This window comes from Amphiprion ocellaris, chromosome 14 (assembly GCF_022539595.1).
Source record: "Amphiprion ocellaris isolate individual 3 ecotype Okinawa chromosome 14, ASM2253959v1, whole genome shotgun sequence".
Taxonomy (NCBI): Eukaryota; Metazoa; Chordata; class Actinopteri; family Pomacentridae; genus Amphiprion; species Amphiprion ocellaris.
The window spans coordinates 19,845,478-19,861,320 of record NC_072779.1 but is presented as its reverse complement, the minus strand read 5'-3'; the positions used below and the strand labels follow the sequence as shown (position 1 = coordinate 19,861,320).

The window sequence follows — 15,843 nt, the reverse complement described above, 5'->3', positions numbered from 1 at the left end:
TTCTCTTTACTACCAGGGAAATATGGCTGGACTCATCCCTTCCTGTCATTATGTGCTTATGTCTGCAGATCTCTCACTGAGAGGGCTACAGTATATTGGGAAACCAGCTTCAGACAGAGCAGGGCTTTGGTCTGATAAAACACACACATACACAGACCAATTTGCATATACACACTTACGATGGCTTTGTATATCTACATTTATATCATAGCTGTATCAAGACTCCATCTCTGAATTCGTCATCTTAACCTTTCCGAGCAACCCATACCTAATCCCATGCTTAACCTCTCGCCCAAAAACTTGAACTGTGCTTTTAAAGAAGAAAAGGTCTTCATTTTAGAGGATTTTCACTGTTTATTTCTGCAAATGAAAGAGACATCCGGTCTTTGTAGGAACAAAAGTCCAACAACACAAACATGAGATGTTCTACTGTGGATGCAGCATTTATGCAGTTTGCCAAACAAACAGCTGATAACTTTTTTCTTGCAGCAGTTGTGGCAGGAAAACGGTTCTGTCAAACAGAAACAGCATGCAAGGGAACTATTATTGTAAAGGTAAGTATTTCCATCTGAAAATAAATTAAGAAAGCTTGTGTCATTGTCTGATGCCATGTGAGGAAGGCCAAAACAGCCACACAGAATCCTGTTTGAAGAAATAGGTTGACGCATCCTGACTCCAGTAACAAATGATAACAACATACATCTTACTTGATTCAACTGTTGTCATTTGCTACTAGAATTAAGTCTCTAAAATGACGTATTTCAAGGATATTTTGTAATGATCTCCCAATCAGGATATTTTTCTTTCCTTCTGATTTGATCTGAGTCATTTAAAATCTAGTATCTGCTGATATCGTTTTCCCAGATAATACACACTTCCAGCACATTAAAGTTATTAACGTCAATCTAATGTAAATGCTTGACATTTGAATAGCTCTGCAATGTGTTATGATAGCGTTATATGATAGCGTTCTGATGTGTGTGCCATGGGCAGTAAGTGTAGACTTGTACTGAATGGTTTGCATGTGTGTGTGAGCATGTATGTGAGTGTGTATTAGTGAGTATGTGCATCCGGACTGCCTCTTTCCCGTGTGTGGCCCCTGGGGACTGGGTCATAGTCTTTTGTTAATCCCATGTAGGAGCAGATATTTGCCCCCTCTTTCTATGACCCATAGGTGTCTGAGGCAAGAGGCAAATACAGCAGAAAATATACGGAACCTCTACTGTCCACTGAGATCGTGCAAACAGCCCTGCAACCCTGGTGTGAAGGCCACCTTTTACTGAGACCTTGATGTTCTTAGACCACAAATCTTCAATGGCATCCATGTTTTAGCATTTGCTCTTGATAACATTAACACACCCTTTTAACACGTGGACTCTTTCTTGGATTTGGCTTTAATTCATGCCTTGCAAGTTTGTTTTGTATCGTATCTGAGCCTGTCAGGAGATCTCAGACAACATTCTGTTCCAGTGCTCACTGTAAATACATCCTCACTCACGCATTACAAAGCAACTCTGGGTGAGTTTGAAAAAGTAAACCTTTAACAGATGGAGATCATTGCAGGCCCAGAATGAAATCTAACAGGATGTTGCTGCAAAGTCTGGTAAGTAAAAAGTGAGACGCTGTAGCCTGAGGGCCACACAGCCATTTACTTGTCGGTCATGCAGCCAGGGCCCCACGGAGTAAGCGACATGCCAGAGGTCATATCTCAGCACTAGGAAATAACTACCAGAGAGAGGAAGAACAACACAACAGGCATTCCCTTCGCACCACTGGCAAACCCAATATCATTTCCCCACAAACAGATAGGATTTGTTTGCTGATGAACACGTATGTAAAGGAAAACAGAGTCACTTCCAACACACACACACACACACACACACACTAACACACAGGCTCCGTCACAGCGAAGTGATTAATGACCGCTGTCCACTGTGTCTGAAATCACACTGGAGAGACTCCGGTTCACCAAGCACCAGGAATTCCTCACGGGGACGTCCAGTACAGTCAAATATATTATTACACAGCAGCAGGGAGGATAGAGGGAGGAAGTCTGAGGATGGAGGGAAGGGAGGAGGTGCCAAAGGACTATATGATTCAGTTAGTGAGCACATTTTATAATTGTTTTATTATCTAATCTGACCAGGTCTGTCCCACGGCAGAGCGAGCATACAGTGATGGAAAATGTCACACAAAATAAGAAGTAAACCACAGGAGTTACCATCAAAAAGGTCACTTTTTCCATTTTCAGTTTCCATTTACTTCAGCTCTGACCTTGGGGACAGATAGCCATTACTATCATTTATCCTACAACAGTTAAAATGTAACCAGTGTGTATCTGGGAGAGACATAAGAAAACAGAGAAAAAGGACACTGAACGCCATTTTTAATCACTCAGCCAGCGGCATGAACTGAAACAGTCCTCTACACTACACAGGATGAAATAAATTACAATCCTGAAGGACTATGCAAGCAAAATCAGTACCCTGTCTGTCCATCAAGAAGGAGGGTCCAGAATAAACAGACACAAACCAGATAAGATTCACACAAAGGCCTAGAGAAGTACTGTTTGTAGCACTAGTTGTGCTTTCCCACTGGTTCAAGACAATTTGATTCTGTGATGTTGTAAATGATCTCATGCCTACTTCAGCTGTTACACCTTTTGCAAAATCTACTTGGTTCTTTTAATTATGTTGTACACAAAAATCAAATAGAATCATCTCTATCTCAGCAGTCCTGCACAAATATCTTCACTTGACTTAATCAAGCTGTTTCTTACATCAGCACATCCCTCTCCCGCTCCCCGCTCCTCAGTGGCAGCTCTGTTGAAGGGTCATGTCCGCGAAACTAACACAGAAAACTGAAAATGACAGGCACCGTAATCAACACACCCACTCACTTTAGGGTCCATTCAAAGACTGATTACTGTGACATGAAATCTCCTTTCATTGAGCTAATATTCAACTCTGCATGTACTGGACAAAAAGATGAAAAAAGAATGACAATGATTTGAGAGCCGAAATAAATCTGTCACTTTTCTTCTTTTCTCATAAAAGAAGATGGTTCTTCTCTTTCTTTCTCATCAGAGCGATCTCACAACAGGAGGTTATTGCGCTGGCTCCATGTGCAGACACAAAAATATGTAATTAATAAGTGTGGAGCCACAACACAGTAAAAAGACAAAAGCACCATCCCATAGGAAAATCCCCTGTTTTTACGGGTGAGAATATGAATGCCCTCAGTCTGCCAGCTCTTTAACTGCAAGGTCTAGACACCCATTATTCACACAGACAACCTGAAAATATAAAGCAGGGACTTGTGTTAAAAGGAGGAAACAACCAATAAACATGCAGCTACAGGGTTGAGATGAAGCAATAGGAAGTCCATTGCCCTGTCTTCGTGTCCTTTTCTTTTTAAAATCACTCTTTGCCCTGTCTTTATTTCTGTTGAGGGATCTTTTAATAGCAGGCTTAGTTATAATTCTTTTATCTTTGGTTGATTCACCACTGGTGTCTACACTGTCTCCCTGCACTGCACCCCTGGGGCCTACTAGCAGGTGTCAGCAGCACATGACGTCTTTTATAGCCTCCGGTTAAAGGGCCACATTTGAGGGCTATTTGTGCAAAGAGAAAAGATGAGGTTACTACAGCCCGAAGAGTTTAGTGAAAGCTTCGTGAAAGGATTTTGCTTTGTGTGTACATACAGGGGCTTTAAAACTTACATTGCTTTCTGGAGTTTTACAGCAATGACAAAGTCTAAATGGAGGTCACTGAGTCCATCTGAGATATTTTTTCTGTAAAAATTATGTCTCTATAGGCTGCCCTGTTAAAAGCAGTCTATTAGAGAACCAAGGCCACGAGGTCAGTGGGTGCCTCTTGTACAAACTATAGAAACCTGTATATTTAAGCATTTTGTAGTAAGCTGGACTCCTCTTCTTCCCTCCTGCTCTATCGTATTAAATGGAGGAGCGCAAAGGAGGACAGCTATGCAGGTGGGTGGTCGAGCTTAGCTTTACTGTGGGAATACGGTGGGAAGGCTTCTAGTGACTGACTGACCTGCTGTAATGTATACACAGGCTGAAGTCTCCACATGTGTTAGCTTGCCTGTTTAGACATCCTAATTAATACTCCAAATGTGCAAAACAACAGTTCTGGCTCACATGCTGGAGCCAAGGCTTGGCCAGTACTGACACCCCTGTTTTTAATGGGGCTGGGGGGATGCTTGAGAGTTTCACAATGTCTTTAATGTGCAATTTCAAACGGCATGGGACCATAAATCATTTGGGCTTGCTTTAAAAAACAACAACACCTGCCTTGCAACTGTCAAGGCTCTAATGGCAGTAGTTACTATATAAATCACAGTGAGCTGTAATTTTCAATATCTGAGAAATGATTACACTGAGCATCTGTCAGTGCATGCTATTTTAATGACTGCTGCTGCACTTAAGACCCCAGTATAACCATTTCACCAACTTGGTCTATGCCGTTAAAGTGTCTCCTGAGTGATGTGGCAGTTGCTTGCTCTGTCATACTGGGTTTTCATCGCTGCTCTTAAGAATATCCAGGGGTCCCCTGACCCCAGCTCCCAACCCCTACACTCTCATTTTCTTTTTGCCTTTGTTTTCTTCCATTGTTTTAATTGCAAGCACAGATGGAGAAGAGGAGCTTGATGTGATCAGCACCCTACACAGTACTCATTAACCAAAAACATAAGACTAAGGAGACTGAATGTATCTTGGGGAATGATTTACCTTGATCACGGCTTACCAGAGCACCTCAATATGAAGTGCTTCTGAAACACAGTATCTGATCTTGAATCAAAATATTCTAACATCTAATCAGAATTAATATTCCAGCCTCATGTAGATCTCTGCATTTTTTAATCAATATTACTGCTTTGACCCTCTAAACCCCACAACCTACAAACAGGATTGAAAGGCACGTTTTCTTTTGAAAACTGGCAAAATTACATGATTTATCAGGACCAGAAATTGCAAACAGAAGTAATTGTTGGATTTTAACTCTCCTTGGAATAATCACATGAAGTGTGGTTAAATCAGACAAAATAAAATACTGTATTTCATCCAAATCCCTTTATTCTACATGTCTCACTAAAAAAAATCATCTAACTAAACCGAGAAGCCAAGACTGACTCAGGTGGGACCAACAGTCATGTGACAAAAAATCTGAGACTTTTCAGGTGAACTAGAGACTGTGCACTGACCAGATAGAAGGCACTGAGAGAGACTGAGAGGAAAATAAATCATACTGGATAAGTAAAATAAATGGAGCATAACTCTAAAACAGTATACAGAGGTGCAAGTTGTTGGAAAATGCATTCAGTATAGTGAAATAGAGAGATGACGATGCAGAGTAGTGTAAAAAATATCTTCTTTGTAGACATAAAATTGTATATAATTTAATACCTATAGAAAGTGGATATTTTTTTCCAGTATTTGTAACCCCAGTGGACTTTTGTATAACTGTTGTACATGTCAATTCCAGCTAATTTTGTGGGATCTATGGCATTTTAACTTTGTTTCACTACAACAGAGACATGTTTGAGTTCTCTCTGCTTCTAGCTATGGTTGTGCTATTTGCATAGCGGCACAGGACTTTATATCGCAGTGAAAAATTAGCTCACAGTGAGTTAAAAATGTGACTGGAGCGAAAAAACATCCAGAAACTGCTTGGAGTTTAGTGGGTAAATCTACAGACATTGTAGTTCAGTGAGGGTGTAGCCAGGCGCTTGTACTACATGTACTTCAGCTAAACAGTAACTTTGGCATGTTCACACTGACAAGGCTAAAGTTTAGTTAGTAAAATGTTTTTCATCATATCAAGGTAGAAGCCAAGTTTGGTAGAAATGTTATTAGCTTTCATCGTGAGCAGAACATGAAAGCAAACGAGTTGCTGTTGAGACATTTCGCAAAGCCACAAACCCCAAAACATTGATGAGGGAAAGGTGAGAGAATTACCAATAACTGATCAGTAATCACCCACTTGCCGCCATGGGAATCTGCAGCAAATTTAATGAAGATCCATCCAACTGTTCTTGACATTTCACGAAAGTATAAACTTCATAGCAGCACTACAGAAAAATCAGTAGGATTTTTTCTCTGAAGAATATTTTGGGCTACTTCATCCAGTAGTTTGACATTCTTCAATCTGGCCTAAAGAAGTGGACTAATCGATCGACAAACAGAAAGACTAATACTGACATTTCAAAGACATACTGTTAGTAAGGGAAAAAATATGTAATGAGTTTTACAAGTATATGCATTTTTTTTCTGAATACAAGTATATCGTACTATTGGACCTACAGCATCCTTCAGAAAGCTATTCAGCACAGATGCTTCTTGTTATCATTTTAATGAAGGATGAACAAAGACTGCTTGAATAGGCTGCACAACAGCATGGCTCCAAGATGAAGGGCTGCTTATGCAACTATCCTGTCAACCTAGAAGATCCTCCTTGACTTCTTCAGAGGTATTATAAACATAACGTTCCTGCCATTGTCCTTGAATGATTTGGCAGAAAACCACAAAAGACAAGCAAACATTCTGTCCAGTCCCTGGGTGCCTTTGTACTTGACATACAGATGTAAAGAATGAGCTAGTTTCAAATCTGATTTAAGCTTCCTGAGTTCCCAAGTTGATCGCCTCATTTATCTCTTCTATGAAGGATGCAGTAACTGCAACTGAACCACTACCAAACACGTATCTATCACACTGCTTATATAACAGGATTTAGCCTATAATACCAAACTGAAACTTGTCTCTTTTACTGTAGCACCCAGTGAAAATTGTAATTTTATAACAACAACATTGACTGCACCAAATTATACTGATCTTGAATTTCATCTCAGACTGAACATTTGTACATTTTATGAATAGCAAGATATTACATTTAATTAAATCATAGCTAGAACGGCTGGACACAACAAGGAGTCTCATGGCTTGTATTATCTTGTAATGTGGGTCAACTGACCTTTAATGCACTGATACTGAATGAATTTAAATGGAACAATAAAAAGCCAGACCGTGTGTGTGTACCTTCCAGTAATATAGGTCACCCCATAACCAAGGTGTTGAACCTGACCTGCTCCCTCATAGTTCTTTTGCGTTTCACAACTGTGCAAGTTTAGCCAGGAAAGACTAGATTAGAGGCAATTCCCCTCTTCTCCTATGCACATGGTGGATGATTAAGACATGAAACTGCTGAAGTCTCGGAACAACAGCCTCTTTTCGGGGAGCTCATAGACTACTTTTTAGCTAGCCTTCCTCCCCTGGCACTCAGCACCTCCACCAATAGTTTATTTTGTGTTTGTATCAAACAGTGATGTGTAAATCCCACTTAAATCCATTCTATTTTGGCCAATGATAAAGATTTTTTGCTTTTTTTTTTTTAACGCTGATTTTCTTGAATACGTTAGACGAATGGCTCTACGAGCTCTTGCTTTTTAATGGCTGAGTTCTGGTCTCAATCAAACACTGGACATCTGGATCGCATCTCCTCACTTCTCCTCCATGCAATCAGACACACTGGAACTGAGCTCTACACAAGAACAAATGTGGGTGCAACATGTTGTTGGAATCTTAATCCTTCTGGTTAGAGAAATTCTCCAATATCAGTGGACTCTGACATCCTCAAAAAGCCAAATCACGTACCAGACATTGGTCATCTTCCACACCTCACTTTCAAACAGTCTTACAAGGCCAGTTTGTAACTGTGGTCTGTGCCAGCTGTTAGAGGGCAGTCCAGTTTAGAGCAACACAGGTCTTGACTGGTTTTGTTGTGGCAAATCATCTTACCATTTGACATAGTAAAGTCATTACTGTACCTCCCAGATGGAAATGAATAAAATTATATGAGCCAAATTCAAAAAGAGAAACATATTCTTCTTTTACAACAGTCTGGTGCTTGTAACACTTCAATTAACTCAGAAATCACGAACATGTTCTTGCTCTACTATAGCCTGCGCTTCTACAACAAAACATGAAGGATTATATGTCGGATAGTCACAGGTGCAAGTAGTTCAGTTACCAAAATCAGGATGCACAGTTGTAGTATTACTAAGGATACAAATTTTTAACAATTTTCTTGATAGCCAGTAGCATTATTCATCAACAATCGATTATCCAGCAAAACAAAATAATAACAGCGGGCATTATACACATTATATAGACATTTGTCACAAAAGCAGCTTAGTTAGATTAGCTACTCAGTTATACAAATGCTGTCTTTGTAGTTTCTTGTCTCATCTTGAGTATGCAAGCTCTTTCCAGATGCCATTACACGCCACAGAAACCTTTGTCATTGTGGCCCATTGTTAGCCATTGTGCATTAAGACAGCCCTGCTAGTTTTATGATTATCCATTTTAATCACAGTGCTCGTCATCCTGCATGTACACTACTGTCCAAAAGTTTAGGGTCACCCAGACAATTTCATGTTTTCCATGAAAACTCACACTTCCATTCATGTGCTAACATAATTGCACAATGGTTTTCTAATCATCAATTAGCCTTTCAACAGCATTAGCTAACACAATGTAGCATTAGAACACAGGAGTGATGGTTGCTGGAAATGTTCCTCTGTACCCCTATGTAGATATTCCATTAAAAATCAACCGTTTACAGCTAGAATAATCATCTACCACATTAACAATGTCTAGACTGTTTTTCTGATTAATTTATTGTTATCGTAACCGAAAAAAAAAGCTTTTCTTTCAAAAATAAGGACACTTCTAAATGACCCCAAACTTTTGAGTGGTAGTATAAATGTTCCACCAAAACAGTTCCACTTATCACTATTTTGGGTGAACACTGAAGTTGCATCCTTTGCTTAGCCACAAAAAAAGAGAACAAAAAATTAATCTGATTACAAAAGCAGTTAATAATGAGAAGTCAGGACAAACAATTACCTTTTAACAGGGGCCTGTGGTGCAACATGCAACAACAGCGGCAAAAGGTGGTTCCTATGTGCACGCCACTATAATTGGCTGACTGCTTGCTAATCCCACCACACTTTGAGAAACTGATTCCATGCCACCTCACTTATCATGACTGGCTGCCTTTTTCCGACACTTTAATCACCCCTTTTTGTACACTTTTAGAGCCCGGCTAGTTGCTTTCCGTCTCCCCACACATCATTTTGCTGTGTGTCTGCAGCCCGCTGGGGCCTCAGGGGTCATAAACATTTGGAGGCGGGTGAAAGTTTGGTGGAGCGTTAGGCTCAATTCAGGGATACGGAAGAGTGATGTTGGATTGTCGTGTCTGTTCAAAAAGCCAAGGTAGCTATTGAATGCAAGCTATAGGATACTTTTTTGATTTTGGTTAACACTGGTCGATGCTGGTGTAAATATCCTGCTTGGTAGGACTGGAAATGTGTAGTGACTCCCAGTGAGTCTCTCCAGCTGTTGTCATGACATAATCACTTACACAGAGAGATGGCTGCTCAATCACTTGCTTGCCTGATAATGTCTGTCTTCTTCTCACACACTTTCTCCCAGCTGTTTGTCCTGCTCTGGATGACATGTGGATGTGAAGGTGCCAGTGCTTGTTAAGACATCAACTTCCTACATGTTGCTTCATTAAAAACAGGCAGCCACTTGTGCAGCAAAAAGCAGATAAATACAGAAACTTTGCTTTTGTCTGTCATGTCAGTCCATGAGTAGCTGACCACAAAATATCATAAGACTAGATTTAAAGAAAAACAAAAGATTTACTGGTCTAAAGCTGTGTTCTAAGAACCGTATTCAACACAGACATGTGGCCTGCATTGCTTCTCTTACCATCCATCCATTATCTATACACCTCTTAATCCTCATTAGGGTCATGGGGGGGCTAGAGTCTGTCCCAGCTGACTTAGGATGAAGGCAGGGGACACCCAGGACAGGTACCCAGTCTATCGCAGGGCTACACATACAGACAGACAATCACATTCACATTCACACTTATGGACAATTTAGTCACCAGCTAACCTGAGTATGTGTTTGGACTGTAGGAGAAAACCCATGTATGCACAGGGAGAACATGCAAACTCCATGTAGAAAGATCCCGGGAAGAGAACCAGGGATCTTCTAGCTGCAAGGCGAAAGTGCTAACCACCAAGCCACTGTGCAGCCCCTGCTTCTCCCCCACATGCTTCCAGAATTGACTAGATCTGTCCAGCTTCCAAACAACAAACATGCTTTTTACATAAATATTCTTTTAAAATAAGTAACTGAAATATTGTGCTCATATCAACAAAGCACATATGTGCATTTTGTGAAGAGCTGATAATTGTAAGCATGACTCTGGACTTTTATCTTCACCCACCTTTTCTACATCCATTTGGTTTAACGACACTGTGGATTATATCAACAGCTTCCTCATCACTCCCTCTCTCTCAGATATTGAAGTGGGTCTTTTTATGTGTGGAATGTCAATATGCATCCAAGGTGCATACCACAGTATGTGTGAGCAGTAAGTGTACAATTATCACAACACAGCTAGGTTTTTTTTTAAAGTCTGATTTGATGCATAGTTACAAGACCATAACAAACACAAATAATAATTTCATTACATTGGCCTTTACTGTAAAAACAGTTCCTCTGCAATTCACGACAAGCACAAACAACCCCCCAAAGCCCCAGGTAAGGTTAGATTATCAGTTTATCTTTTGCTATGCTTTATGTCAACACAGTATTCTTCAATCACCAACAGTTCTTGATTCAACAAAAATAACGCAAGATAGGAAGCAAAGTGATTACTACCCTTGGAAGGGATAGAGACACTGTCAAAAAATGCGCAGTGTGATTTACAGCTCTTTAAACATCTGAGCAAATCAAAAACACTTTAACCTTCAAATTGTTACCATGGGCAAAACAGAACAACGCAAAAGAATGATTATGGTTGTTTCACCTGTCCAAGGTAGGCAGATCTGTGATTAAAGAGGTAAATGTTGTATTAGCTAGAAGAGCCAAGAATCTGTAATGAGTGTCACAGGCCTAAACAGTTCAAATCAGATCAGTATTTCATATTTGGACCTGTATCGGAATCAAGAAGTTTCTACAGCACATAAATGTATCACAGCACAATAGAATACTTAGAACGGGCTGTTTCATATAGGTAAACAAGAAAAGCACTCAGAGAGCGCAGGACACTGCCAAGGCTGCTCAGTTTTTGTACGATTTCTGACGGATAAGTCCCGATAAGTCCATAGCGGTCGATTTGTAGAAGGATTGCAACCATGTGATCATCAGCAGGCAGCTGCCGTGCCGCTATCTCACAATAATTTCGAAATCTTTAACAAATCCGTGGATCCAGACTATATGCCGCATTACTGCCAAAATCTAATTACTTGGTCATTGTGTCATTTCAGACCTTCCCTGAAAACTTCTTTTAAATCCGTGATTCTGTTTTTGAGTAATGTTGCGCACAGACACAGACAGACAGACAGACAGACAGACAGACAGACAGACAGACGCCGATCGCCACATTCCTTGTCAGAGTAATAAGAGTAATCATGCAAAACCTTGAGTCCTTACAAAATGATGTAAAAGAGGCACTGACTGAAGAGTTTAGCTATACACAGAAAGAACAATCAGTCTGGCCATGTACCACATTTTAGAAGTGAGAGGTCAAGTGACCTTGAAATTCTTTACAATAGTTTCCATTCAAAAGCCCAACCATTGAACCCCAAGCAGTTTCTGGGCGTTATTTGCTCCCATCATTTTTACTCAACATCGGCTCATTTTTCATTTCAATATAAAGTCCTGCACCTCTGTGGAAACAACACAACTATGGCCAGATGTAAAGAAAACTACAAAAAATGTCTTCTGCACAGTATGACAAAATTTTAAATGGCACATATAATTAAAATAAGAAAAATGTGAATTTGAATTTCTTTGTTTTACAAAAATTTAAGAAAACTGAACACAACATGTCCAACAGGTTTCCAAGTGCCAACAGGTGTTTCTAATACTGCACCAAAAATGATGGCGCTAGAGATAAAGTACTGTACGAACACATGTAATTCATATCCATACTTGTCTCCTCTTGTGTCCTCAGCCTGCAGTTCAGCCAAATAATTCACTACAGGCCTCTGGGTTGCGACACGGATCTCAGAATTCATTTATTTAGTTTTAAACAGAAACTGATCACAGCAAACTGTTTCTTTTGGCATTTCTTTAAATGAGACTTGTAGAAAAAAAGTACTTTGGAGAAATTTTGAAGCTTAGATTAGGCTTGTGGTTTTCAAATGGAACTGCACGTCACACATGACGTCCCACACTATCTGCCTTACAGTTTCTTGCTCTGATAAATGGTGTCAGAAACGACGCCCTTAAAACGTGCCAGCAGATTTTGGGGTTCAGAGGGTTAAAACAAAAATTTAAGGAAAAATGTGGCATTGCATGTAATTATTTTAATGTAAAAAGGCTGAGTTAAATGGGAGCAAGCACAGTTGTGGGTGACAAAGCACAAGCTGCCATGACATATAGAGCAGGACTTAAAAAAAAATGGTTTGAGTGGACATTAGAGGCACCTGATATTTGATCCAATGAATCCAAATCCTCTGAGAATTTATCTCTGTTTGCTTACATGTAGAACATTGCAGCTACTATCAGCTAATGGAAGACAGGATGTTGCAGTAAAATGCAGGTAAGGGTTGTTATGAAGGGTGATATATTACCCCTGTTGTATTTTACAGCGCAAAGGAAGCAAGCAACTGTTACAGCAGTCACATTCTTAAAGCGACTGCAAACCTGTTCAGGAAAGGCAGATGAAAAAAAAAATCAGGAATACATAGAACTATATCAAGTCATGCTTATCTGCTACTGAAAGTAGAGATCTCGTGGCAAAATCCAGACTCCACTGAGGTCTTTTCAAGGCAGATTTACTCATCTTCAGCATGTGATAAGCCATGATCAGTCAATACGAATAAAATATAAACCTCATCTAGTTTTTGAGCGGTATTAAGAACAGAGAAGAGTGACAGTATATCGACCGTTATAACATCATCCTGTAAGTGTGATCTTCAAGATGTAGCTTAAAAACAAAATATCGAAAATTAAGTCAGTCAACAAAGATCCAACAGCAAATATGGGGTGAGAAGTGAGCAGAATGAGCAAAGAAAAGATCATATATTGTAATAGATTTAGAGTAGTGTGCTTTTTGTTAAATTTTTTTTACAGTGCATTCTGAAAATTGATGGTTGAACTTTGGTTATTTCCACTCGATTACTGCTAATGATTTCATTTCAAATGCTTAAACTAGTTAAGAGGTAAGAAACTTCTGAAGGCCTAGCTTACAATTCCACACATTGTACCATCTGTACTAAATACATGACTTTATGGCCTGTCAAAAGCTTAAATACAGCTCCCCAAAGAGAATGAAAATGTAACAAGACTGGCAATGTATTGACTACTATATTTCAGATGTTTAAAATCTGGCAGCACTGACTTATTTGATGTGGCTCCTTTGGTTTGTACAGAGTGCTGAAAGTATAATCAAGTTAGTAGAAACAAACATATGGTGTCAACAACTTTAAATAAGCCCTCAGCATGTATTCTAGGTTTTACCATATAAACTTTAATGTTAACAATGCTAGAAATGTTAAATGTTTTTTTGTGATCTTGACTGTTCAAGTCAAAAATGAACACACACACTTTTCATCTTTCATTACGTCAAAAATAGAATTTATGTTATGGGTTATAACTGTTTAAAAAGACAAACGTATTGGTCAAACAAATTTTTGCTTCCCTCAGTCTGCTAGACAAAAAAAATAAAAGCGTGAATGGATAGGTTTGTAAGAGACAAGTTTTGGGATTGATTGAAACAGAACGGTGACTGTAAATGTTTTGATGCAAAGCAAATGTGAGCGAAAGTAAACATGCTCCTTTTGGATTTAATTCACCAAGACAGTGAAACTCAGATAATGGAAAGAGACAGAGCACATAACCAACACTTGTGAGATGCTGGCAAAAAGGACTAACTAGGAAGCAAGAGAAATGTGTTGCACAATGTCTGTACAATAATTTTTTTAAAAAAGTAAAATGCATACACAAATGCATTTTTTGTCCAGGCACGGAATCCAAAAATTGTGTTTGTAGCTGAAAAACGTAACTGTCAAATTGATTTGGGCTGAAAAGCTTGAACTTGAAAAAAACTCTAATAAAGTTTAAAAGGAGCATCTTGCAGTGAGTTTAGTAGGAAAGTGAAAATTGCTTATTTATCAACATTTGCACCGATTATACACTTAAGAATACCTTGCGGTTATAACAACGTGTATGAATGTGCAGCATTTCCACATAGAGCAAATCGATCTTTGGGGCATAGTTTAATTGAATTCATTTGACATGAACATCTTGCAGCTGCACTAACTGTGCAGTAAAAAACAATGCACTGTAAAAAACAATTATAGACATAGTTTTGCCTCTACCGCAGTCTAATTAACTGATTAATAAGGTTGCATTTCATTAGGTTTTGCTACATCTGTGTGCAACATTAAAAACACAAGTGCTGCCACACTATTGAGCACCCTCTGTTTGAACCACTTAGATGTTTGTATAAATGTATAAATCCCCCATAATAATTCTGTTTATGTGAGAGTGCTGTAGTTAAGTGTTTGTGTGCATGCATGTGTCTAAAACTAATAGCTCTTGACTCACTATCTTAAAATCTGAACAATTATATTAATGATTATACTTAATCAGCCAAGATATTTTCTTTACTTCAAGACTGCATAATTTCATCGTGCATGACTGTTATGCAATTAGTTTGTGGCTGCAGGTACAACAGATTCACCACATATCCAGAAGCCTGCTGTTGTGTTGGGTCCTAACGTCAAATAATGTGTAGTCACGGTGCCTCATGCACTGCCATGAAAATACACCCCCCTCATCAGAACAATTCAATTATCTTGCTGACAAGTACACACACAGGTGACTGAGAGCCATGTCATAGCATCTACCACAAAATATTCTATAAATTTAATGCCATTAAGTATCATTACAGAGGCCCAAGAAATCTGTGGATAGTTAATCTATGAGGTATTTATGAGGTTATTTCATAAAATGTTGGATAAACTGGTATTTGATCTATGGAAAAACACATTTAGTACAACTCTAAATATTTTTGAAATTATAATTATAATAAATCAGGTTGATACATTAGTTAGGAGAACACACACTGTCAAATAGCAACACAAGAGAAAGTCGTAATTGTCCAACTAAGGCTCGGTGCACGCTAAGGGAGTTTCAAAATCCCAACAGATGTTGAATCAGATTGCATCATGCACACAAGGAGAAACTTCACAGACATTCTTCTCTGTAACATGACATGCACACACTACAAGATTTGAAAATAACCACACACTACAGGATATTAGGATTATCGTGGCAGAGGGAGCAGAGAACCACCTCACATGATCTCATGGGGAAGCACAAGGAAACAAAAGTGTGGACTGTGGTGCTTTCTGTCATACTAAAAATACTTGGGGAAAAAAAAGCAGAAAGTTAAATAAGTCTGGATAAGAAAATGGTGGAGGAGATGTGGTCAGCATGGGTCGTTTATTCTTCAGCAAAAGATTTTAGCTATCAGTTTCAATATGTCTAGCTATGTTAGCATCAAGATCTAGAATGTTGACTGCTGCTTGGCAACAGAGTTCACTGCTGCGGGCAGTAGCGTAATAATTGGAACCCTTCCAATGTTAACTCCTAAATATATTCATGTTGGATATTATCAGGGCTGAACAGTGGCTTGGTGTTTAGCACTTTTGCCTTGCAGGTAGAAGCTCTCCTGCTCGCATCCCAGCCTTCCCAGGATCTTTCTGCATGGAGTTTCCATGTTCTCCCTGTGC

At 39.2% G+C, this 15,843-nt stretch overlaps 1 protein-coding gene across 1 annotated transcript in view; it reads right to left on the bottom strand.

Annotated features, from left to right (window-relative positions):
• The window catches only part of uvrag (UV radiation resistance associated gene), a 100,478-nt gene that overhangs the window by 41,980 nt on the left and 42,655 nt on the right, over positions 1-15,843 (bottom strand). The window lies entirely within an intron of this gene.